The sequence below is a fragment of the Petaurus breviceps genome, unplaced genomic scaffold, assembly GCF_028583685.1.
Source record: "Petaurus breviceps papuanus isolate PSGF00001 unplaced genomic scaffold, PetGlider_PUasm1.0 101, whole genome shotgun sequence".
Taxonomy (NCBI): domain Eukaryota; kingdom Metazoa; phylum Chordata; class Mammalia; order Diprotodontia; family Petauridae; genus Petaurus; species Petaurus breviceps.
This window is the reverse complement of record NW_027185575.1, coordinates 5,135,571-5,159,940: the sequence shown is the minus strand read 5'-3', so window position 1 is coordinate 5,159,940 and position 24,370 is coordinate 5,135,571. Positions and strand designations below refer to the sequence as shown.

General features: G+C 38.2%; 1 protein-coding gene and 1 pseudogene across 1 annotated transcript in view; both read left to right on the top strand.

The window, feature by feature from the left end:
• LOC138160796 (large ribosomal subunit protein uL14m pseudogene) overlaps positions 1-21,968 on the top strand; it is a 30,553-nt pseudogene extending 8,585 nt beyond the window's left edge.
• Positions 1-24,370, top strand: part of LOC138158147 (transmembrane protein 132D-like) — a 983,977-nt gene that overhangs the window by 165,546 nt on the left and 794,061 nt on the right. The window lies entirely within an intron of this gene.

Sequence of the window (24,370 nt, the reverse complement as noted above, 5' to 3'; positions counted from 1 at the left end):
TACCAAACCCCCTCACTAAACCATTGCTTGTCAGACAGGAAAACAGATAAACAAAACTCACCAACATGGCAATCATGTCTTACCAAGTATGACCCATTCTGTACCCATAGTCTGTGTCCTCTACTTATAGGAGAGCATTGTCTTCTAGGTCTGAGGTAAATCATTAAAACTAATGGAAATTCTTTTTTATTGTTCATTTATTTCAGTCATGTCCAACTCTTTGTGATACCTTTTTTTTTTTTTGGCAAAGACACTGGAATGATTCACCATGAGGAAACTGAGGCAAACAGCATGAAGTGATTTAGCCAGGGTCAGATAGTAAGTGTCTAAGGCTGGATTTGAACTCCAGTCTTCCTGGTTTGGGTCCTGGTGCTCCATCTGCTGCATCATTTAATGTTTTATTTACATTATTATTGCTATTCCTCAAGTTCTATTTACTTCCCTATGCATCAATTCATACAAATCTTCTCATAATTATTTGCATTCCTCTTATTCATAATTTCTTTGTTGGGTTAGATTCCATTCCATTACTTTTTTTTTTAATTTTGGAGGCAATTGGAGTCAAGTGAATTGTCCAGGGCCACACAGCTTGTGTCTGAGGTTATATTTGAACTCAGGGGCTCCTGACTCCAGAGGTGTGCACTATTCACTGCACCACCTAGCTGGCCCATTCCATTCCATTTCTATTCCCACAAATTTTTCTACTCCTTCCCCAATTGCATTGCATGTTTTTTTTTTGGGGGGGTTTGCTTTTGGAGGTGGGAAGGCAGGGCAGTTGGGGTTAAGTTATTTGCCCAAGGTCACATGGCTAGTTTTTGTGTTAAGTGTCTGAGGTCGGATTTGAACTCTAGTCCTCCTGACTCAGAGCTGGTGCTCTATTCACTGCACCACCTATCTGCCCCTGCATTGCTTTTCTAAAACTTTTTTTTTACAGTTAAAATCTCTCTTTTCCATATTAATCCAGCACAATTTGCAAACATTTCCTGTTCAACTCCAAACTTGAGCTCTTTTATAAAATTATAGATAAGGGGGGAAATGAATTGGACTTTTTTATTCAAGATGAAAATTTCTTTCCATAGCTCCAAGATATTTCTGCTACACTCTTATTTTTCTTGTGGGCGCCTCCGTAAGAAAATCAGGTGGTTTTTCTTGTGGGTAGAAAAGCTGTCAAGTGCTTGGGGGTAATGCTTGGTAAGTGGAGACTGAACTCAAATCTTCTTTTAAATGCATTTCCAATCTGAGTCAGCTGAGCATTAGGGAGGCTTGTGAGCGTGACCAGGTGAATCTCTTGTGCCTGCTCTGCTGTGACATTGGCTAAGAACTAACCTCTGGGAGGGCAGTAAGTGGTGGTTAGGGATAGAGGAGTGAGTGGTGTTGAGTTAGAATATAACTATAGACTCTTAGGCTGTAGCAATTGCAGAAATACATGGACAGTTTGAAAGAAGAAAATAGACTTTTCTCTCAAAATTCATCTTGACTCTGGAAATTTAAATTATTGCTCAAATCATTACCAAGTACTTATTAAGTAACTATTATGTGCCAGACAAGTCAAGACAATAGCCATTAAGGACCTACTATGTGCCAGATAAGTCAAGAAGCTTTTATTTGTTGTGCCTAATATGTGCCAGGCACTATGCTAATGGATGGACACTATGCTTAGCACTGGCAATACAGTGACAAAAACGAAACAGTTCCTCTACTGAAAGAGCTAATAGCTAATATTCTATTGGGGAACACACTCTCTCTGTCTCTCTGTCTCTCTTTCTCGCTCTCACTTTCTCACTCTTTCCCTCCCTTCCTCCCTCCATCCCTGTCTCTCTCTTTCTCTCATTCTCTTCCCCCTCTGTCTCTCTCTTATCTCTCTCTCTCTCTCTCTCTCTCTCTCTCTCTCTCTCTTCTCCCTCTCTCTCTCTCTCCCCTCTCTCTCTCTCTCCCCTCTCTCTGTCTCTCTCCTATCTGTTCACATGTGTGATATATACATATATACTCACACTCATACACATAGAATTATATTCAAAACATGTAGACAATGAACATAAGATAATTTCATTAGGGAGGTCACTAGTAGTTATGGAGATGAGGAAAGGCTTTGGGGAGATGGTGATATTTAACTGAAATTTGAAGGTAACTAAAGATTATAGGAAGTAGAGTCAAGGAAAGAGTGCATTTCAAGCACAGGGGATTATTAATGAAAAAAACATGAAGAGCAATGAGAGGTGGCAATAATTGTAATTCCAGTGACCAAGGAGTCTGAGGCTAGGGGATCTCCTGACCTCAGTAGTTCTGGGGTACAGTAGGCTAAACTGATTGAGTTTCCCCACTAAATTCAGGATGAATATGATGAGGCACTGGTTGGGGTGTGGGCTGGAGAACTAACATACCTGAGGAAGGATGAATTCACCAGCCCAGGTCAGAAACTAAATAGGACAAAACTTCTAAGTGAATCAATAATGTGATAGAGTAGCCCTTGTACTTCCAGCCTAGGCTTCCTTCCTTCCTTCCTTTCTTCCTTCCTTCCTTCCTTCCTTCCTTCCTTCCTTCCTTCCTTCCTTCCTTCCTTCCTTCCTTCCTATTAGCCACAAGAATGCAGATTTCATGGATTTTTCTTGGGATTAGGCAGAAATGTTACAGCCAAAGGTATTTAAATAATACTTTTTCAAAGATGAGCTAGGGAGTCATTCAGTCTCATTAGCTTGTAAAGTATTAGCTGATCAATATTAAAGCATTATTGACTTAACATATGGCATAAAATTGATTGCAGGATGGAGGCATGCTATAGACTACCAAGAGAAGGAGAACCCACAACCACTTTTATAATTAATCATAAGACATTTTTAGTCACTTCTCAGCTTCATTATCTTTGCCATCAAAATTGTTTTCTTGTTGCCATGGTTCTGTCATTATCTCATTGCATATCAAGTAATCAAAGAACTAGCATTTATTAGGTACTTGCTGTATGCCAGGTACTGTGCTAAACTCTAGACATGCAAAGAAAACAGTCCTTCCCTTCAAAACACTCACATTGGATCAGTGGAGATAATATATTGTTATTGTTCAGTCATGTCTGATTCATGACCTCATTTGGGGTTTTCATGGCAAAGATACTGGAGTCGTTTGCCATTTCCTTCTTCAGCTCATTTTACAGATGAGAAAACTGAACATGGGAAGTTGAGTGACTTGCCCAGGGTCACATAGCTAATAAGTGTCCAAGGCCAGTTTTGAACTCAGGTCTTCCTGACTCCAGGCCCGGCACTTTACTGCACCATCTAGCTGCCCTGGAGACAATATATACATACAGGATATTTACAGAATAATTACAATGTAGCCCTAGAGGCAAAGCCTCTAGCATCATGGGGACTAGGAGAGGTTCCCTTAGAAGGCAGTTTTTGATTTGAGCCTTAAATCACCTAAAAGAAGGGACAGGGTTAATTGAGCTTCAGTTCTGCTCAGTACCAATTCCCAATATCAAAGGTATTACATATTACTCCTCTGGATTACTCTGAAAACTAGATTCAAGGTATCCATTACTGAGCAATTCCTTGTTTCTCTGTAATGGATTTTGCTGGTGTGGGGCAGGGAGAAAAATAGAGGAAACCAGTTTAAACACTCACAGTGCCTCAGAAGTGGAAAGGACCTCTGAAGTTATCTAATCCAATGCAAACTTGAACAAAAATCCCTTCTGGTGGCTGTGTGTGTGTGTGTGTGTGTGTGTGTGTAATGGGGGTGGGGGAAGAGGGAGAGGGAAGAGAGGGAAAAGGAGCAGAGGGAGAGGAAGAGGAGATAAGGGATCCATCGAGTTCCTTAAAGCAGGTTGACAATTTGGTAGGCTATTCAAACAATCCAAACAAAAGTCAATGAGGGCCTGAATTAGAGTGATGGCTATATAAGTAGAGACAGATACTGATGGGCAAAATATTCTAGAGAGAGAATTAATATGATTTGGAAATTGACTGAATAAGTGGGTTTTGTGAAAGTGAGGAGTCAAAAAGAACATTGAACCTGTGTGAACGGAAGGATGATGTTATACCCTTGACCATGATATAGGACATTTCAGAAAAGAGTCTATGGAGAGAGGAAATCCAGTCAAGTGAATTTGCCTATTGAAGTCTTCTTTGCCCAGGGAAGCATTGTAAAAACCTTCTGAGAAGGAGAAGACAACTGGGATCCTGCAGCATCCAGGGCATGGGTTGGCCAGAAGTGCCTCTTTATGAGAGAACTCTTTGGGTATACTCACACTTCCCACGCCAAGGCCTTATCATTTGTACTATACCCACGATGAAACGACTTTATGAATTACTATATAAATATGAGTTGCCTTCATTATGACCTGCCTCCTCCTCTTGATCATTCTTCCCTTCATTCTACCAGCTGACATTTTTCTTTGGATTAGACCTGTGATTTCATTACTGAGGCAAGCACCCAGTGAGGAAACACCCTCTTCCAGTGAAGATCATCGCCTGAGAGAGAGAGAGAGCAAGAATATTTCATCACTGTTCATGTTTTGACACTTCAGTAAATATCTTTGCTTTGATTTAATTGTTTCAAATTACTGACTTTTCAAGGTAATTTTACTAGAGGGAGCTTGTGAGTCATGGGTAGTCACTGACCACCAAAGGATATAATCTGCAATTGAGAATCAAAAAAGTAGTCCCAAGATCAGTTGCTATATCAATAATCATTCATTAAGTACCTACCTGGGAATTATGAAATGTGGCCCCGAATTTAAGTGATCTGGGTTCAAGTCCCACTTCCCACCATAACTGGGTTCAGCTCATATCCCCTATGAGTATGCATGACAAGCCCCACCTAGTTATAATCCCATTTCTTTCACTACCTCTTCTGTCTCTATCTCTCTCTGTCTCTCATAGTTAATCTGATGCTAACTATCTTTGTGATTTGGGGCAAATCCTTTAATCTTTTGGGTGGGTATATTTCCTAATCCATAACATGAAAGACTGTGGTATCATAGATTTAGAGTTGGAAGGGACCTTAGCCATTGAGTCCTGTGCCTTATTTTAAAGATGGGGAAATAGAGGCCCAGAGAGGTTAAGTTATTTATTCAAGATCATAAAATTAGTAAAAGTCTGAAACAGTGTTTGATCCCAGGTATTTTGGCCTATCTCGTGCTCAGTTCATTATACATGTTGCTTCTCTATTTTCAATATTATTTTATTTGTAGCTGTCAGTGTTTGTTTATGTGATGATTCAACCCAGGCACTGGGACTTGCCCCTGGAGCTCTCTTATAAACACCTAAACATTTTTCCAGTTGTCTTTAGCAGAGACACCAGCAAATCGATAGCCCCATTTTTCTTAGCCTAATTTTACAGATGAGAAAACTGATCATGCAAAGTTAAGTGACTTGCCCAGGGTCACATAGCTAGGAATTGTCTGAGACAAGATTCAAACTCAGATCTTCCTGACTCCATGTCCAGCATTCTCTCCACTGTATTGCTTACCTACCTTATTATCTCATTTGAGTCTCATAACCCTGTGAGGCAAGGGTTATTATTATAATACGTTTTTTTTACATATGGAAAAACTAAGGCTGAGATATTTTGTAGGGAATTTGGGTTGGTAGTTCCTGTAGTTCCTTTAAGATTTAGGTCAAAATTTCTCCTTAACCCCTTTGGCAATCTGGTGAAGCCTATGGACCCCTTTTCAGAATAATGATTTTCAAATCATTTCAAAATCCGTAATTAAAGAAAATGTTAAATTTCAATTAAAAGACAGTGAAAATGAAGATTATATATAATATATATTATACAATATTATATTATATATAATAGATATAGATAATATGTGTGTGTGTTTCCACCCAAGTTCATGGGTCCTGTTGAAATGTATTCATGGGTTCCTAGATTAAGAACATCGATCGGTTCAAGATCCTAAGTGCCAGGTATGCAATGGCAATTGACAAGCAGTCCTTTCTATTGACTCATTTTCATTTTAATGGAAGCATACACTATTTATATTGCTAAATAAATATAATGTTACAGTGAATGGAGAGGTGAATTTGGAGGCTGGGTATCCTGAAATTCAAGCCTTATCTCAAACATTTCTTAGCCATGAGATCCTAAGCATCATTTAACTTTTCTGAGGCTCACTTTCCTTTTGTATAAAATGACAAACACACAAACATGCACATATAATATAGATAGATAGAGATGCATATATACATACATATATTCTCTTTCTGTATATATGTGTTTATCCATATATGTGTGTATGTATATGTACATATATATGAAATTATTATTATTAGCTCATACGAAGAAAGGATCATGGACCCTGGATTTAGAGGACCAGGATTTAAATCCTGTGTCTGATTAAGTATTAACTGTGTGACCTTAGGGAAGTCATTTAATCTCCTTGGTCCTCAGTTTCCATATTTGCAAAATGATTCCTTCTAGCTCTTTGTCTATGTTAACAAAATATCTATAGTCATGTCTATGCCTATATCTTTATCCATACTTATTGGATGTCAATAGCAACTGGAAAGTTAAAGAAAGGCAGTTGCATTGAGCCTAGAAAGCATAAATAATTGGGGAGACATTTTTTCATCTTTTCAGAATACATATTCTCATTGTTTCAGTTTATTTTTAAGGTTAAGCATATAAATCTTTTTTTTAATCTCTTGAAATATTTCTATCTTCAGGTTTACTTTACTAGAAATTTTTAAAATGCTGATTTAAAAAAAATCCCCCTCTCTGAGATATATTCCTTACCCTATTACATCTCTGTTTTATCTCTCATTTAAAGCCCAAGTCCGAATTCCCCGAATTTCTAGGAAACCTTTGATGGCAGAGCCTGACAGGATTTCCAGTAACCACTCCCTCATAATCTCCTTGCTGCTTACCTACTCTGTTTGTGTGGTTTTTAATTTACACTCACTGATTTGTTGCCCTATAGAGGTGCTTTTCTCTTTTTTCCACCTATGACTGACACTCAGCTAGGAGAGGGTCCTGGGAGTGCATTTCATTTATTGCCTTGTCTTCGAAGAGTTTCATGCCCTTCTCTGCAAATTTCTTATCACTAACATAGTGATAATTATTCTTCTTTTTATGATGTTTAGAGACTATTTTCTCCTGATGCTGTTTCTACGTTAGCAGAAATAAATATTCTACCACTAGTTCTTGAACTGAGAGAACAGAAAGATATATTTGGCTGGCTATTTTGTGCCTGAAATATTGCTTTCCTCAAGAATTTTAAAATACTTTTAAACATAGTCCTTCCACTCTCATCCTGATGTAGTAATAGTCCCAAGCAGAGGGATTATTATAAATATTATATAACACCAGGGGCGGCTAGGTAGTGTGGTGAATAGAGCACCAGCCCTGAAGTCAGGTGGACCTGAGTTCAAATCCGGCCTCAGACAGTAAACACACTTACTAGCCATGTGACTTTGGGCAAGTCACTTAACCCCAATTGCCCTCCAAAAAAAAGCAAAAATTATATATATATAATCTAACACCAGAGTGTTGTGGGATGGATGAAGTTCTGGATTTGGTATCAATAAGACCTTTATGTCACAGAAAACTTGAAGGCTGCCTTGTCCAACTATCTCATTTTATAGATGCTGACACCAAAGTCTAGAGAAATTAAATAACTTGCTTGAGGTAGTAACAGAGCAGAAATTTGATCCTTGGTTCTCAGAATACAACTCCATTGACCTCTACATCATGCTACATTGGTGGTAGTCTCTAATGGTAGATTGAAATCCTTCACTGGGAATTCTTTCTGCTAATAGGATACTAGATCTTTTGTGTCTTGATTGTAACGATCCCAAATCTTACCTCTATATGAATATTTATGAAGCATTTACTACTTGGAAGGAGAGAGGCAGACCTCCTATTGGATAGAGAGCCATTTCTGATGTCCAGAAGACCTAACTTCAAGTTTTACCCCTGACATACACCGGCTCTGGGGCTATAAACAGGACAAGAAAGTTCTCTAAGACAACGTGACTGCTAAATTGCCAGATGAAGAATTTATTCACAGATGAAAATACAGTTATAAAAAAAAAAGAAAAAAGTGACTTACACCGTGCTAGGGACTAATGATGCAAAGAGAAGAATGAAAACAGTTGTTGCCCTCATGGAGCTTATGATTACTAAGTATTTTTAGTTACCACAGTGATTTTTTTGAGTGATCCTACTTTCTGTAATTCAGGGACTTAGCTGAATCACAACATATTATTATACAGAGAAAGTAACTTTTCCATTCTTTTTACCATTTAATTTTCATGCCTGCCCATCATTCTGAGTGCTAGAGAGCAATCCTTTCATGTTTATCATGTCATTGGATCCCATGTGAACTCTGGGAATGTCCTTTCATCTTAATACATTTTCTGTAATTATAACATTGCCAGTTTTTCTGATGGGAACTTTCCTTTGTTATCTGATCATCTCTGATCATAGTGCTATAGCTTCCCTTGGAAATATGAAGGGATGTCTGTCTATGGTTGTAAACCTTTCATTTTAATGATGTTGCCAATCTAATTTTGCCTTCCTGGGAGGAAAGGGACTCACTTCTGGAATTGTTTGGCTTTTTACAAAATCGGTTTTTTTTAAAGTTAGGTACTCAGGAAAGATTACACACACACACAAGAAAGAATCTAATGAGGGTTCAGTTGGAAATTGTTTATAGCTCTTTACGTTCTCTGTGGATTTTTGTTAATGTGTTCAATTCATTTTTACACAAACATAATTAAGGTGTGCATATATCTCCATTTTTTTTAACTAAGTGATAGCTCAGGTAAACATTTGTGGAAAGAATGCTGACTTGGAGTCGGTAAAGCCCAAAATGCAAACCCCTCTGAGCTTCAGTTTCCTCATCTGAAAAAGAGAAATATTTTCATCTTTGCAATACCTACCTCCTCATTATTCAGAAAATCTCCAGTCACTTTAACTGAGGTTTTGTAAAAGGAAAATGCTACCAAGATCATGCAGTGATGTTCTACTAATCTACTCATAGGTTAATTTTGATAGATATTTGTAGGAATTGGAGAAGAGGGAAGTCAAGGAAAATAAGCAATTATCAAGGGGTGGGAACTTGTGGCCTCGAGACCACATGTGGCCCTCTCTGGGTCCTCAAGTGCAGCCCTTTGAATGCAAACCTCAAAGTCAAAGGACTGCACTTGAAGACCTAGAGAGGGCCACATGTGGCCTTGAGGCCACAGATTCCCCACCCCTGAAGTATATGACAGAAAATATGCTAATTGCTTTACAAATATCTCATTCAATCTTCATAACAACCATGGGAGGTAGATGATATTATTATCAGCATTCTGTAGATGAGGAAACTGAGGCTGACAGAGGTTAAGTGACTTGTCCAGGATCACACAGCCAATATATTTCTGAGACTGTATTTGAACTTAGTTCTTCCTGGCTCCAGGCTCAGCTCTCCATCCACCGCATTACCTATCGACCAGTTGTAGATCTATGGGAAGCATCAAAATTCTTAAAGTTCTCAATGAGCAATAGTGAGTCAGGTATCTGGCAGTGTGACATGGTGGATAGAGAGCTAATCTCAAAGTCAGGAAATCCTGGATTCAATCCCTGCCTCTGGCACCTACTGGTCACGTGACTCTGGGCAAGTCATTTAACCTCTGTGTACTGTGGGATAGTCCTCTAAGCTGTAGATATGGTTCTGGTCTGCATTAATGGAGGGAGTTTCCTTATCTGGGAGTTCCCTCTACCACTGAAATTGCTGCTTCAGTCTCTATCCCTATAGAAGAAATGGAAGGGGTTGGAAGATATACCAAATGGAGGGAAAAGATCCAATATATTTCTTGATATGAAAGGGATAAAATAATGCTTCTTCTCTATGTGCATCCCCTGGTACAATATACATTCCTTAAGGACAAGAATATTTAAATTTTGTCATTATATTTCCAGAGCCTAGCAAATCCTTTTACACATGGTTGGAATCAAATTCTTGTTTATTGGATTGGATGGGAACGAATTCCATCTTCATCATCAACAGTTATAATAATACTAAATGTTTTTCTCCAGGAAGGCACCTTACTTTCTCACTCCCCTATTTTCTTGAGGATGCCATCATTTTCCTACTTACCCAGGTTAATAACCTAGGATTTGGAGTTAATTGTCCTATCTTCCTAGAGGCAGCTTGGTTGCTAAGTGGTTAGGGTCAGTGAACATAGAATCAAAATTACTTCTGCATGTAGTGCAGTGGATAGAATGCTGGAACTGGAGTCTGGAAGATCTGAGTTCAAAATCTGCCTCAGATCTTTACTAGCGGTGTGATCTTGGGTGAGTCAAGATGTGCTGTTTGCCTCAGGTTTCCTCATCTGTAAATGGGTCTAATAATAGCATCTGCTTATCAGGGTTGTTGTGAGGAAAAAATGAGGTGATATTTGTAAAGCACTTTGCAAATCTTTAAAAAATGATAGGGAAGCAGGTGGTACCGTACAGTGGATAGAATTCTGGGGCTGAAGTCAGGAAGACTCATCTTGCTGAGTTCAAATCTGACCTCAGACACGTACTAGCTATGTGACCCTGGGCAAATCATTTAACCCTGTTTGCTTCAGTTTCTTTATCTGTAAAATGAGCTGGAGAAGGAAATGGCAAAGCACTCCAGTGTCTCTGCCAGGAAAATTCCACAAAGAGTAGGATGTGACCAAACAACAACCACAGTATTACTACTACTACTACTATCTCTACTACTACCACTACTATCACTACTACTACTACTACCACTACTAGTACTACTACCACTACTAGTACTACTACTACTACTACTACTACTACCACTACTAGTACTATTACCACTACTACCACTACTAGTACTACTACCACTACTAGTACTACTACCACTACTACTACTACCACTACTACTACTACCACTACTACCACTACTAGTACTACTACTACTATTACTACTACTACTACTATTATTACTACTATTACTACTACTATTACCACTACTACTACCACTACTACTACTATCCTACTACTATTATTACTACTACTACTATCATTACTACTACTACTACTACTACTACTACCACCACACCACCACCACCCTTCCTTTTTATTTTTCCATTTCTTCCATCTCCAGGTGCTAAATCTTAACAAATCTACTTCTACCACATTCTTTGAATCCATCATCCTTTCCCCTCACCTCACACAGCTACCACCCTCATTCGGTTCCTTATCATCACTTGCCAGGGCAATTACAAAAACCTGTAAATGATTTTTCCTGCCCCTAGTCTTCCACTCCTCCAATATATTCTCTACATAGCGACCAGATTGATACTCCTAAAGCTCAGGTCTGACTGTGCAATTCCCCTGTTCAAGAAGCATCACTGGTTCCTAATCATCACTGGGATAAAATCGAAGTTTCTCTATTTGACATTTAAAACCTTTTACAGTCTGGCTACAATCTATCTTTTTTTTTTTTACAACCTATCTTTAGAGATTGATTTCACATTATTTCTCTCGAATTCTGACTCTTTTGCTGTTCCCTATGTTGCACATCTCAACTTCTGCTCTCTCCATGCCAGGAATGTTTTCCTCTTTCCCTTCCATTTTTGGGAATTTTGAACACCTTTCAAGGGTCTGTTAATATGCTGTCTCTGACATGAAGCCTTACCTTATCTCTCCAGGCATCGGTACTCCCCCAGTTATTCTGTATTTGAGTTGTTTTTACTTATCCACATGTGATGTGTTTTATTTATTAGAATATAAGGTTCCTGAGGACAGAGACTGTCTCACCTTTGTCTAGCACAATATCCACAGTATAATCTATTAAGTACTTTATAAATACTTGTCCATTCATTGTTGAATTCATATTCACATTTGTACAACACTTACATTGCAATGTAATTTTCTGAATTACATTGCAATGTAAATTGTCTGACATTGTCATCATCATCCCTAATATTTATTTAGCACCTACTGTGTGCCAGGCACTGTGCTAAGCCCTTTTACAATTATTATCTCCTTTGATCCTCAAAACAGCCCCAGAAAGTAAGTGCTATTATCATCCTTATTTTACAGATGAGGAAACTGAGGTTCAAAGATGTCAAATGATTGTCCCACATTAGCAAGATAAGTGAATATCAGAGCCAAAGTTTGAACCTGGGTATTATAACTCCAAGTTATGTGCCCTGGTATTATTTATATGCCAATAATTGTGACTGTATTTAGTTTGCTTCAATTTAACAGTTATTAGGCACCTACTATTTGAAACCCTGTAGAACATTTTAAGTGCTTACTGTGTTCCAGGTAACATGAAGACGTAACATGAAGACCAGCACAGTCCCTATCCTCAAGATATTCATTGTTTAACCATGTTTTTCTTCTTATTAACACTATCTAGCCATCCACAGTATATTCCTTGAGGATTCAATTTCTGATCTGGAGAAGTTCATATATATATGAAAGCAGCAAGAATACTGTATACATATACAAGGTCTTGGTCTCTCTCACTCTCTGATTCTACCCCTTGCCCTTTCTTCCTTCCTTTCTTCTTGCTTTCTTCTCCTTTCTTCCCTTCCCTATCTCTTTTGCTTTCCCTCCTACTTTCTCTTTCCCCCTTTTGTTTCTTTTTCCTCCTTCATTTCCATTCTTTCATCCCATCCTTCCATTCAGTCTTTTGTGTTTTTGAAGAGAAAAATTGCTACTATTCCAGTAACAAAATGTGTCAAGAAATGGTTTGAGAGGAAACAAATAATACCATTGAGTACATGTGTATGTATGCATACATGCATCTTGGTGTATATGTTTATATACACACGTGCACATACACGCAATACATACGTGTGTACTGAACATACACATGCACACCACTATTTACACGCACATGTGTACATGTGAATATGTATATTTTGTGTACGTGCATTGCACATGTATGTGTCTATTTATATATGTGTATGCATGCATGGGTGTGGGCATGCATGTGTGTTGTATGCATATGTTTTTATATCATCACATACGTATATACACATTATATATGTATATATTATCTTCCTTTAATAATACTTAAAAAAACCCAAATCTCTTTGTTTTAGCTTCCTCCTATTCTGAAAGTCTCTTGCATAGTGCCAATTATTTCACTTGTGGTCAGGTTTTCCATCCTACCTACTGACAGTCAACTTCACTTTTCTGCTCTCAGTGAGGACAAAAGGTAACCCTTCCCTCCAGAGACATTCTTCTTCCCTCTGCCCTTCTGTCTCTGTCCTCCTCCTCCCACCTCCCTTGATGGGCAGCAATCTTTCCTGTTCTCTTTTTGAACACAGCACACAAAAGAGATGCAGGAATGGAGACAGCCTAATAGGTTTGGTTGCAGGAACACTGACAAGCTGGGTGCAGTCTGTTAACAGAGAAAAATATTATTTCCAGAATGATGCAAGAGAAATGTATGAACTTATGTTGAGTTAGCTGTCTGAAATGTTAATGGAGGTCTCATTTCTTTTATTTTCAAAGCTGTGGGAATTTTTCTCTTTTTTTCCGTCAGTTCAAAATATATGCAACACTTTTAAGGCTATAGTTTCAGCTTTTTCTTGCAGTGACACCTATTAATCTACCTCTACTTACATTCAGGGTTTGGCTCCCTAATTTAATTTAATCATAAGTCACTTCTAAACACATCTTATCCTCCAGGAACCAATTCTTACTGAAGTTGGGAAAACATCAGTGAGCATGATACTAAGCAAATGGGAAGTCAAAGAAACGGGTTGAATTTTGGTGTGGTTGACTCTGGATAACCTTGGAAAATAAGTAATCAAAAATTTAAATATTTTATTTGTGCTTAAAAGTGGTAATTATCAAAACCGTCTGGCACTGGCTAAGAAATAGAGTGGTGGATCAGTGGAATAGGTGAGGTACAAATTGCATCATAGTAAATGACCACAGTAATCTAGTATATGATAAACCCAAAGATCCAAGATTTTAGAACAAAAACTCATTATTTGACAAAAACTGCTGGGAAAATAGGATAACAGTAAGACAAAAACTAGATATAGATTAATATCTCACACTGTATACCAAGATAAGGTCAAAATGGGCATACATTATTTACACATAAAAGGTGATACTACAAGCAAATTAAGATAGCATGGAGTAGTTCATCTGTCAGATTTAGAGATAAAGGAAGAATTTAGGACCAGAGAAGATATAGACAGCATTACAAAATATAAAGTAGATACTTTTGATTATATAAAATTTAAAAAGCTTTTGCATAAAGGAAACCAATATGATAAAAATTATAAGGAAAGGGGTGGCCAGGTGGCTCAGCCAGTAAGAGCACCAGCTCCAGTGTCGGGATGACCTGGGGATCAAATCTGGGCTCAGATACTCAGCAGCACACCCAGAAATACCTGGCCATGTAACCTTGAGCAAGTTACTTAACCCTGATTGCTTTAAAAAAAGTTATAAGGAAAGGAGAAAACTGGGGAAAAATTTTGCAGCAAGTATCTCTGATAAAGACCTCATTTCTCAAATATATAGATACTTGAGTCAAATTAATAAAAAAAAGTTGCAATTCATTACCCAATTGATAACTGGTCATAGGATCTGAATAGGTAATTTTCAGAAGAAGAAATCAAAGCTATCCATAGTTATATGGAAAAAAATGGGCCAAATCACTATTGATTAAAGAAATACATATTAAAACAGTTCTGAGGTATCACCTCACACCTATCAGAGTGGCTAATATGATAATAAAGGAAAATGTTGGATATTGGAGGGGATGCGGGAAAACTGGGACACTATTGCACTGTTGGCGGAGTTGTGAACTGATCCAGCCATTCTGGAGCAATTTGTAACTATGCCCAAAGGGCTATAAAACTGTGTCAGCAATACCACTGCTAGGTCTACATCCCTACAACATCAAAAAAACCATGGATAAAGGACCTTTTGTGCAAAAACATTTATAGCAGTTTTTTTTTGTGGTGACTAAGAATTAGAAATCAAAGGGATGCCTATCAATTGGGGAATGGCTAAACAAGCTGTAATCTATTATATGATTTTAATGAAATATTATTGTGTTATAAGAAATGACAAGCAGGGTTATTTCAGAAAAACCTGGACAGACTTCCATGAACTGATGCACAGTGAAGTGAACAAATTGGAGAGCATTGTTTATAGTAACAGCAATATTGTCTGGTGAAGAATTGTGAATGACTTAGCTATTCTCAGCAATTCAATGATCCAAGACAATCCCAAGGGACTAATGATGAAGCATACTTCTGCCTCCAGAGAAAGAACTGATAATTATTGAATACAAACTGACGCATGCTATTTTTAACTTTCTTTCATTTTTTTTCTTTTATTTGAGTGTTCTTATACAAAATGACTAATATGAAAATTTTTTGCATAATTGCACATGTATAACTTTTATAGCTTACCATCAGGGTGGGGAGGGGTATAGAATTTTGTACTCCAAACTTTAAATAAAAACATTTTTTAAAAAGATGGACCAAGAGTCAGTGAAGAACAGTGGAAAGAACAAGGAATTAGAACTATTTAAGTGCTGGATTTCAGTCCTACCTGTCATTAACTACTGGCATAACCTTGGTGAAGTCAATTAAATTCTCAAGACCTCAATTCCCTCATAAAGCAAATGAAGAAAAGTGGACAAGATGACTTCCAAGGTCCCTTCTAACTCTAAGTCAATGATCTCATAATTCCCAATGACTCCCTCCCTCAACAAAACAAACAAAACAAAACAAAAACCCCTTTCCTGTAACATGAAGCAAAACAAACCAAGTCATTGGTTAAATCTAACAATATAGGCCTAATTACAAACATATAGCCCAATCCTTACTTAGCTATTGAGATGATGGAGGGAGGGAGAAAGGCAGGAAGGGAGGCTCGATTTCAAATGTTACCCTTTTCAGAATGCCTTTCTTTCCCAGTATGACTAGCTTGGAAAGCCTTTCCTTCTAAGTGGATCTTCTATATTTCTTGTATGTACATATTTGCCTACATATTGTCTCCCACATTAGAATATAAGTTTCCTGGGGCCAGGGAATGGCTGTATCTATTTGCTATTCTGTGGACCTGCAGTAGTTAGCATGATGCCTGGCTCATAGTATGTACTTGATAAATGGTTATTTCTTTTTTTAATTTTTATTAGTTTTTTTTCAATTTTTTGGTCTTTATTAATTTATTTGCTTACTTTTAGTTTACAAGATTCAGTTCCACAATTCCTTAAGCTTCAAATGTTCTCTTCCCCCCCCTCCCCAACCATGGCGGCATACAATCAATTATAGCATCTGCAAATACTTTCACATTAGACATTAGTCAGGTTATAAAGAAGGACTGTATCAGTTTCCCTGTCAGATTTGTGGAGAGGAGAAGACTTTATGACCAAACAAGAATTAGAGAGCATTATAAAATGAAAAATGGATAATTTTTTATTACATTAAATTGCAAAGATTCTGTACAAACAAAGCCAATGTAACCAAGATTAGGAGGAAAGTGGAAAATTGGGAAATAATTTTTACATAAAGGACTCATTTCTAAAATATACAGAGAATTGAGTCAAATCTATAAGAATATGTCATTCCCCAGTTGATAAATGGTCAAAGGATATGAACAGGCAGTTTTCAGAGGATGAAATTAAAGATGTCTATAAGAATATAAAAAATGCTCTAAATCACTATTGATTAGAGAAATGCAAATCAAAACAACTCTGAGATACCACATCTCCCCAGTCAGATTAGCTAAGATGACAAAACAGGAAAATGACAAATGCTGGAGAGGATGTGGACAAATTGAAACACTAATGCATTGCTGGTGGAGTTGTGAACTGATCCAACCATTATGGAGAACAATCTGGAATTATGCCCAAAGGGCCATAAATAATTTCATACCCTTTGACCCAGCAATGCAACTTCTAGGGTTGTATCCCAAAGAGATCATAGAAGTGGGAGGAAACCCATATGTACAAAAATATTTGTGGCAGCTCTTTTTGTAGTGGCAAAGAATTGGAAATTAAGGGGGTGCCCATCAATTGGGGAATGGCTGAAGAAGTCGTGATATATGCATGTAATGGAATACTATTGTGCTATAAGAAATGAGGAGCAGATGGACTTCATATTTACCTGGAGAGGCTTATACAAACTGATGCTGACAGAGATGAGTAGAACCAGGAGAAATTTGTACACAATTACAGACACAATGTATGTGTGATGACCAACTTTGATTGGACTCTTCTCAGCAATGTAGGGTTATAAGTCAACCCCAAAATACTCATGATGGAGAGAGATGTCTACATCCAGAGAAAGAACTGAGTTTGAATCCAGATTGAAGCAAACTACCTGCCCTTTTTCTTTTTCTTGCTTGGTTTTGTTTCCTCTTTCCCATTGTTCATTCTATCTGATAAATGGTTATTTCTTGATTGAAGTCAATATTGGCCTCTATCTTCATCAGATTTGGGATGCCTCACTCTACTTTCCTTTCAATTGTTGTGTCCAGTAGATAAATAACCCTCTTAGTTCTAATACTTAGATGGACAAGATTGGAGGCATATTTATTCTTTTCTATTTTTATAATTTAACAGGCTTTCATGTGATAGCAGCTATAACAATAACAATAATAATAATGCTAGCAATAGCTAACATTTATATAGCATTAGTATGTTCCAGGGATTATGCTGAAACCTGAGGATGCAATTCAGTGTGAAAAGCACTTATTAATTGCCTTCTACATTCCAACTCCTCTTAAGAGCTGGTGAGACAATTAAATTCAAATCAACAAGGATTTATTAAACTCCTATTCTGTGCCAGGCACTGTGTTGGAAGACAGGCTGACAAGCATTTGTGTTATGTTACAGGCACTGGGATGTTCTCTGGAGATGCAATGAAAGTAAAAAAATCAAAATGATTTTAATCAATAGTAACAAAATTACCCAGCATGACATTAATATCTGACATTTGTAGAATGGGTTTGTTTTTATTGGTTTCAAAATGCTTCCACAATCGTGATTTAGTTAAATCTTTACAAAATCCCCAGGAAGCAGGTATGCCAGTCATCATTACCCCCATTGTATGGATGGAGAATCTGAGAGTTAGAGAGGCCATGTCACTTTTCCAAGGTCACCCAAAGGACAACTAGATCTCAAATCCATGTTCTAAGCTCAATGGTCTTCACATGATACCCACACTACCTTTCTCTCCAGGCAACATTCTGAAATTCATCAGGAAGTGAATCCTCTATATCTAGATGGGTTTCTTGACTCCAAGATACAATTTTTAGTAGTAAACACACACATGCATACACACACACACACTCACATTCACACTCAACAGTTTAGATGTGTGAGTTACTCGAACGTTTTGCTGAATCACTTTTTTTTGCCCTTGACTCAAGGACACTGGGATGATTGGTTATGCTAGTGAGTAATAGTCCTTTTTGATGGGAGGTGTACAGATACTCTGTCTAAAACTCTACTTGTGTCCTTTGAGAGCTGTAGGGGGCACCCCATCTGACAGGTTGTGGCTTCAGCCATCCATCAGCCCACCACCACACCTTTGAGGCCCTCGGAATGTTCCCTCTCTTCCTGTCTGATGGCTGTGTCTCACTAAGGGTAAGCCTCTCACCCCTCTCCTTCTTCTCTGCTGTCATCTTGGGCCCAGGCCAAGGGCTTGAAAACAATGATTGTGCATCACAGTGAGAGTAAGGCTTTGATGCAAGTCCAGATAACAAGCCCTAAGAGAGGCCTGCTGAACACACCTGCTGAGGAAGCTTTTTAACTCCCATCCAAATATTTCCTTTGTCAGGATGAAATAAAATTGTCATCTCTAGCGGATAACACTTAATCAAAAGTTTAAAGTGGTGATAGTGAGTGGTTTTAGGCAAATACAAACAGCAGTGGCACCCTGGATGAGAAAAACAAGAATTTTCTGGTAGAATGTGTGGTTTAAGAAGTCCTGTTCAATGTGTCAAAGCTACTTTCTTGTTATAAAATAATTACTACTTGGAAAAATGCATCCTGTATGATCAGTTACTGAAAGTTTCTGTGGGATTGCTGAAAAGTAACCTCTTGTCAAGAAGTCTTCAAGGGAAAGGAAAGGGGAAAAAGGCTATAAAAGATTATAAAACTGAACATACCCTTTGCCCCAGAAAACCCACTGCTAGGTCTATGTTTCAAAGAGATCAAAGGAAAAGAAAAAAAGTATGTATTTGTGCAAAAATATTTATAGCATCTCTTTTTGTGGTAGTGAATAACTGGAAATTTAGAAGATGCCCATCAATTAGGGAATGATTGAATAAGTTATGGTGTATGATTATGATGGAATACTATTGTGTTATAAGACATGGTTGTGAGTTGGTTTCAGAAAAACCTGGGAAATTTTATCTTAACTGATGCAAAGTGAATTGAGCAGAACCAGGAGAACAATGTACACATTAATAGCAATATTGTAAGAATGATTACCTGTGAAAGATTTAGCTGTTCTTTTTTAAATTAAATTTTATGTTTATTTTCAGTTTACATCACTCATTTCCACAAGATTTTGAGTTAAAATTTTCTCCCCATCTTTCCCCTACCTACCACCCCAAAACAGTGATGTCACAGAAAACCCCCTCCCCCAATCTACTCTCTCTATATCCTCCTCCTTGACCCCTCTGACTTACCAGTAGGGCAAGATGGATCTCTATGCCCTAGTGCCTGTATACCTTATTTCTCAGCTGCATATATATATATATAAAACATTTTATTTCAAAACTTTGAATTTCCATATTCTTTCCCTTCCTTGTTCCTCACCCACCCTTACTGGGAAGATAAGCAATTCAATATAGTTTGTACATGTGTAGCTATGCAAAACATTTCCATAGTGGATATATTGTGAAAGACTGACTATATTTCCCTCCATCCTATCCTGCCCCCCACTTGTTCTATTCTCTACTTTGACCTTGTCCCTTTTCAAAAGTAGGTGCTTCCAGCTTCCCTGGCCTCCCAACCTGCCTCCATCATCCCCCCTCTCATCCCCTTCCCCAATACTCTCCTGTAAAGTGAATGCCCTATTTAGTGCATATGTCATTCCATCCCTAAGCCAAATTCAATGAGAGTAAGGTTTACTCATTCCTTTTTGCCTTCCTGTTCTTCTCCTACATTATAATAGTTTTCCCTTGCCTCTTCCATATGAGATAATTTACCCCATTCTGTCTCTCTCCATCTTCTCTCATTATATTCCTCTCTCACCTCTCAATTTCATCGTTTAAGTATCATCCCTTCCTATTCAATTGATCCTGTGCCCTCTATGTATATACGTACATATATATACACACACACTCACATATGTATTCATATGCCCATATACCCTCCTATATAGACATATATATGTATGTATACATACATACATATACATGTGTATATATAATATATATAAAATTTATATTCCCTCCAACTATTCTCATACTGAGAAAGGTTTCATAAGTTACAATTATTGATTTTCCATGTAGGAATGTAAATAGTTCAACTTTGATGAGTTCCTTATTATTTCTTTTCCCTGTTTACCTTCTCATTCTTCTCTTGCTTCTTGTATCTGAGTGTCAAATTTTCTATTCAACTCTGGTTTTTTCATCATGAATTCTTGAAAGTCCTCTATTCCGAATGACCATATTTTCCCCTGAAACATAATACTCAATTTTGCTGGGTAAGTGATTCTTGGTTTTAATCCCAGCTCCTTTGACCTGCGGAATATCATATTATAAGCCCTTCAATCCCTCAGTGTAGAAGCTTCCAGATCCTGTGTTATCTTTATTGTGTTTCCACAGTATTCAAATTGTTGCTTCCTGGCTGCTTATAATAGTTTCTCCTTGATCTGGGAACTCAGGAACTTGGCTATAATATTCCTAGGATTTTTCTTTTTGAGATATTTTTCAGGAAATGATCAGTGGATTCTTTCAACCTCGATTTTGCCCTCTGGTCCGAAAACATCAGGGCAATTTTCCTTGAGAATTCCTTGAAGGATGATTTCTAGGTTCTTTTTTTGATCATGGCTTTCAGATAGTCCAATAATTTTTAAATGATCTCTCCTGCATCTATTTTCCAGGTCAGTGGTTTTCCCAACGAAATATTTCACATTGCCTTCATTTTTTTCATTTGTTTGGATCTGTTTAATAATATCTTGATTTCTTATAAAGTCACTAGATTCTATTTTCTCCAATCCAATTCTGAAGGACTTACTCTCTTCAGTAAGCTTTTGAAATTCTTTTTCCATCTGGGAAATTTGTTTTTTTTAAGGCATTCTTGTCTTCATTGGCTTTTTGGGCCTCTTTTGCCATTTGAGTTAGTCTATTTTTAAGGTGTTATTTTCTTCAGTCATGTTGCTGACTCTCTTTTCTTGACTTTCTTGCATTATTCTCATTTCTCTTCCCAATTTTTCCTCCACTTCTTTTATATGGTTTTCAGAATCCTTAAGTTCCTCTGTGGTTTGTAACCAGTTCATATTTTTCTCAGAAGCTTTTGGTGCAGGAGTTCTTACTTCATTGTCTTCTTCCTGTTCCGTGCCTTGATCCTTTTTGTCCCCAAAAAAGGAATCTAAAGTCAGATCACTGTGCTTTCCCCACTTTCTCTGCTGGCTCATGTTGCCACTCAACCACTTGACTCTTGAGCTTTTTGCCACAGTAGAACTCTGCTTTCAGAGAGGAGAGCTTTGTCCCAAACTGCCGGGCTTTTCTTAGTTGCTGGAGCTATTTGTTCTGTGCCCTCTCAGAAACCTCCACTGGCTCTAGCACAGTTCCCATACCCCAGGACCTCCACCCAGGACAGGGATCCAGATCCAAGCAGGTTAAAGCAAGAGAAATTACCTCTCAGACTGGTCACTTGGTCCCCCTACAATCTGCAGGCCAGGAGTTCTGAAGCAGCCACGTGGTGGCAGCCACCGTGCCTCAGCTTCTTCTCCCTCTGGGAGCAGAGGCTGGACCACACTCCCGGACCCCCTGTTCCCAAAGTCTACTGTCCTTTCAGTTTGTCTTTGACATTTATGGGTTGATAATTCTGGAAACCACCACAGCTGCTGATGATCCACTCTCACGATGTCCCTCTAGCTGCAGCTAGTTGGGGTGCCCTGAGGCTAAAACTTCGAGCTCACGAGAAGCTGGGTTCGGCTTCCAGAGTGCTGCAATGGTCCCTTCCTGCCATCCTGCTGGGCTGTCTTCAATGGGAGGTTATTTTCTCTCTTGTTACTTTGTGGGTTCTGTAGCTCTAAAGAGTGATTAGAGTCATTTTTTGCATGTATTAGAGGAAGTGGAAGCGGAAGCTGTGCAGAAGTCCTGTTTCTACTCCACCATCTTGGCTCCTCCCCCTAAAATTTTAAGATTTAGCTATTCTGATCAAGACAATGATCCAAGACAGTTCCAAAGGACCAATAGTAAAAAATGGTATCAACCTCCAGAGAAAGAACTGAAGAACTCTAAATGTAGATTGAAGCATAATTTTTCCACTTTATTTTTCTTATATGTGTGTATTTTCTTTTGCAATGTGACTAATATAGAAATATGTTTTGTATGATTTCTCATAAAAATAAAGAAACTTAGAATGTTTTAAAAAATGAAAGAATAAAAAAGTCCTACTTACATCTATTTCTCCTCAGGCGAGTGTTTAGAAGCAACAACCAAGATGATGAAGGGTCTTGATATCATGCCATGTGAGGAAAAGTTGAAGGGACTGTATAAAGCTAGAGTGGTAAAGAGAAGACTTGGGAGAGGGCAGTCATTAAAGTTGCCTTCAAGTATTTGAAGGCCTGTTCAATGAAGTAGTGGATAGATTGTCTGGCTTGGAGTCAGGTGACCTGAATTTGAATCCTGCCTCAGACACTAGTTATGTGACTCTGGGCAAGTCGTTCAGCTTCTCTCAACCACACTTTCCTCATATGTTTCCTTATCATCTACCTCACAAGGTTGTTTTTAAGATAAAATTATATAACAGGAGTAAAATGTTTTGTAACCTTACAGGACTATATAAATGCTTTTATGGTTATTAGTAGCTAGTAATTTATTTATTATTAAGATATCAATGTTTATTATTGTTATGGTTATAGGAAGATGAACTAGACTTTTTCTTGGTCCCTCAGAGTAGAATTTCTGGATTTCCCAATTGAAAGGGACCTATTGGCCATCCCAGTAAAGAGGCTGTTTACTACAAATTCCCTGACAAGTGGCAATCCAGCTTTTGCTTGAATACTTCTGTGAACAGTTAGCCCACTACCATTCAGGGAAGGTGCTTTGGGGTCACTCTGAGTATTAGAAAATATTTTTTGGAAATCAGCTACCCTCTCTGTAGCTTCTACCTATCACCCTCTGGGGTTATGATGATCAAAGCTAATCTCTCTTCCATACAGTAGCCCATGAAGGACTTGAAAGTAGCTCTCCAACTTCCTGTAAGTCTTCTCCCCCTTCACATCCCAGTAACTTTAGCTGATTGTCAGGTGGCATCATCTTGAGCTTCTTTATCGTTCTGGTTGCCCTTTTGTGAATAATCTACTTCCCAATGCCCTTCCCAAACTGCAGCACCCATTCATAGCCATGAGGTTAAAGGATTTACTTACGATCACACAGGTGAGTGAGCGTCTGAGGCAGGATTTGAACTCAGGTCTTCCTGAATCTAAGTTCAGAGTTCTACGCATTGTGCCAACTTGCTTGCAATCCAGTATCATTTTAACTTTTTTGACTGCCCCATTATATTTGGTATGTTAGGCTTGCAATCTACTGTGTTCCCCAGATCTTTTTCAAACAAAATGCTTCAAAACTATGTCTCATCCATCTTGTACTTTTAGATTGTAAGTTTCTTCAAGGCAGGGGCTTTTTCTTCATCTCTTTTTACATTACCCATGTTTAGCACAGTGCCTGGAATGTAGTAAGCATGACTACCATGAGTTCAGTAAGGAGGTTTCCTTACTGTACCACCTCCTTGTATGTAAGGATTTCTGTTTGCTCCCATGACTTGGATGAAACGAGTCAAGAAATCTGTTCTTTTCAGTGAGATGGAAGATGACTAGGTCTTACTATGTGTCCTCCACTGCTTCTTAAAGTCCTCCAGGTGCCCTGATTGTATGCCCTATAGTTCTCTGGTACTGTCACATGACTTCTTTATATAACCTAAGTACCCTTAGGCCTTGCTATCCACCCTCTTGCTGCACCCTTAGGACTCCCTTTTTGTGTATCCTGTACCTGAACGTTTTTATGTATTGCTCCTCCCAATTAGAATGTGATCTGCTTAAGAGTATAAATGGTCTAAATTTTTCTCTTTGCAGCCCCAGGACAAAGAACAGTGCTTGGTACATAGTAAGTGTTTAATGGATGCTCTTTTCCTCTCCTCTCCTCCCCTCCCCTCTCCTCTCCTCTCCTCACCTCCCCCCCCCTCCCCCTCCCCCCCCCCCCCCCCCCCCCCCCCCCC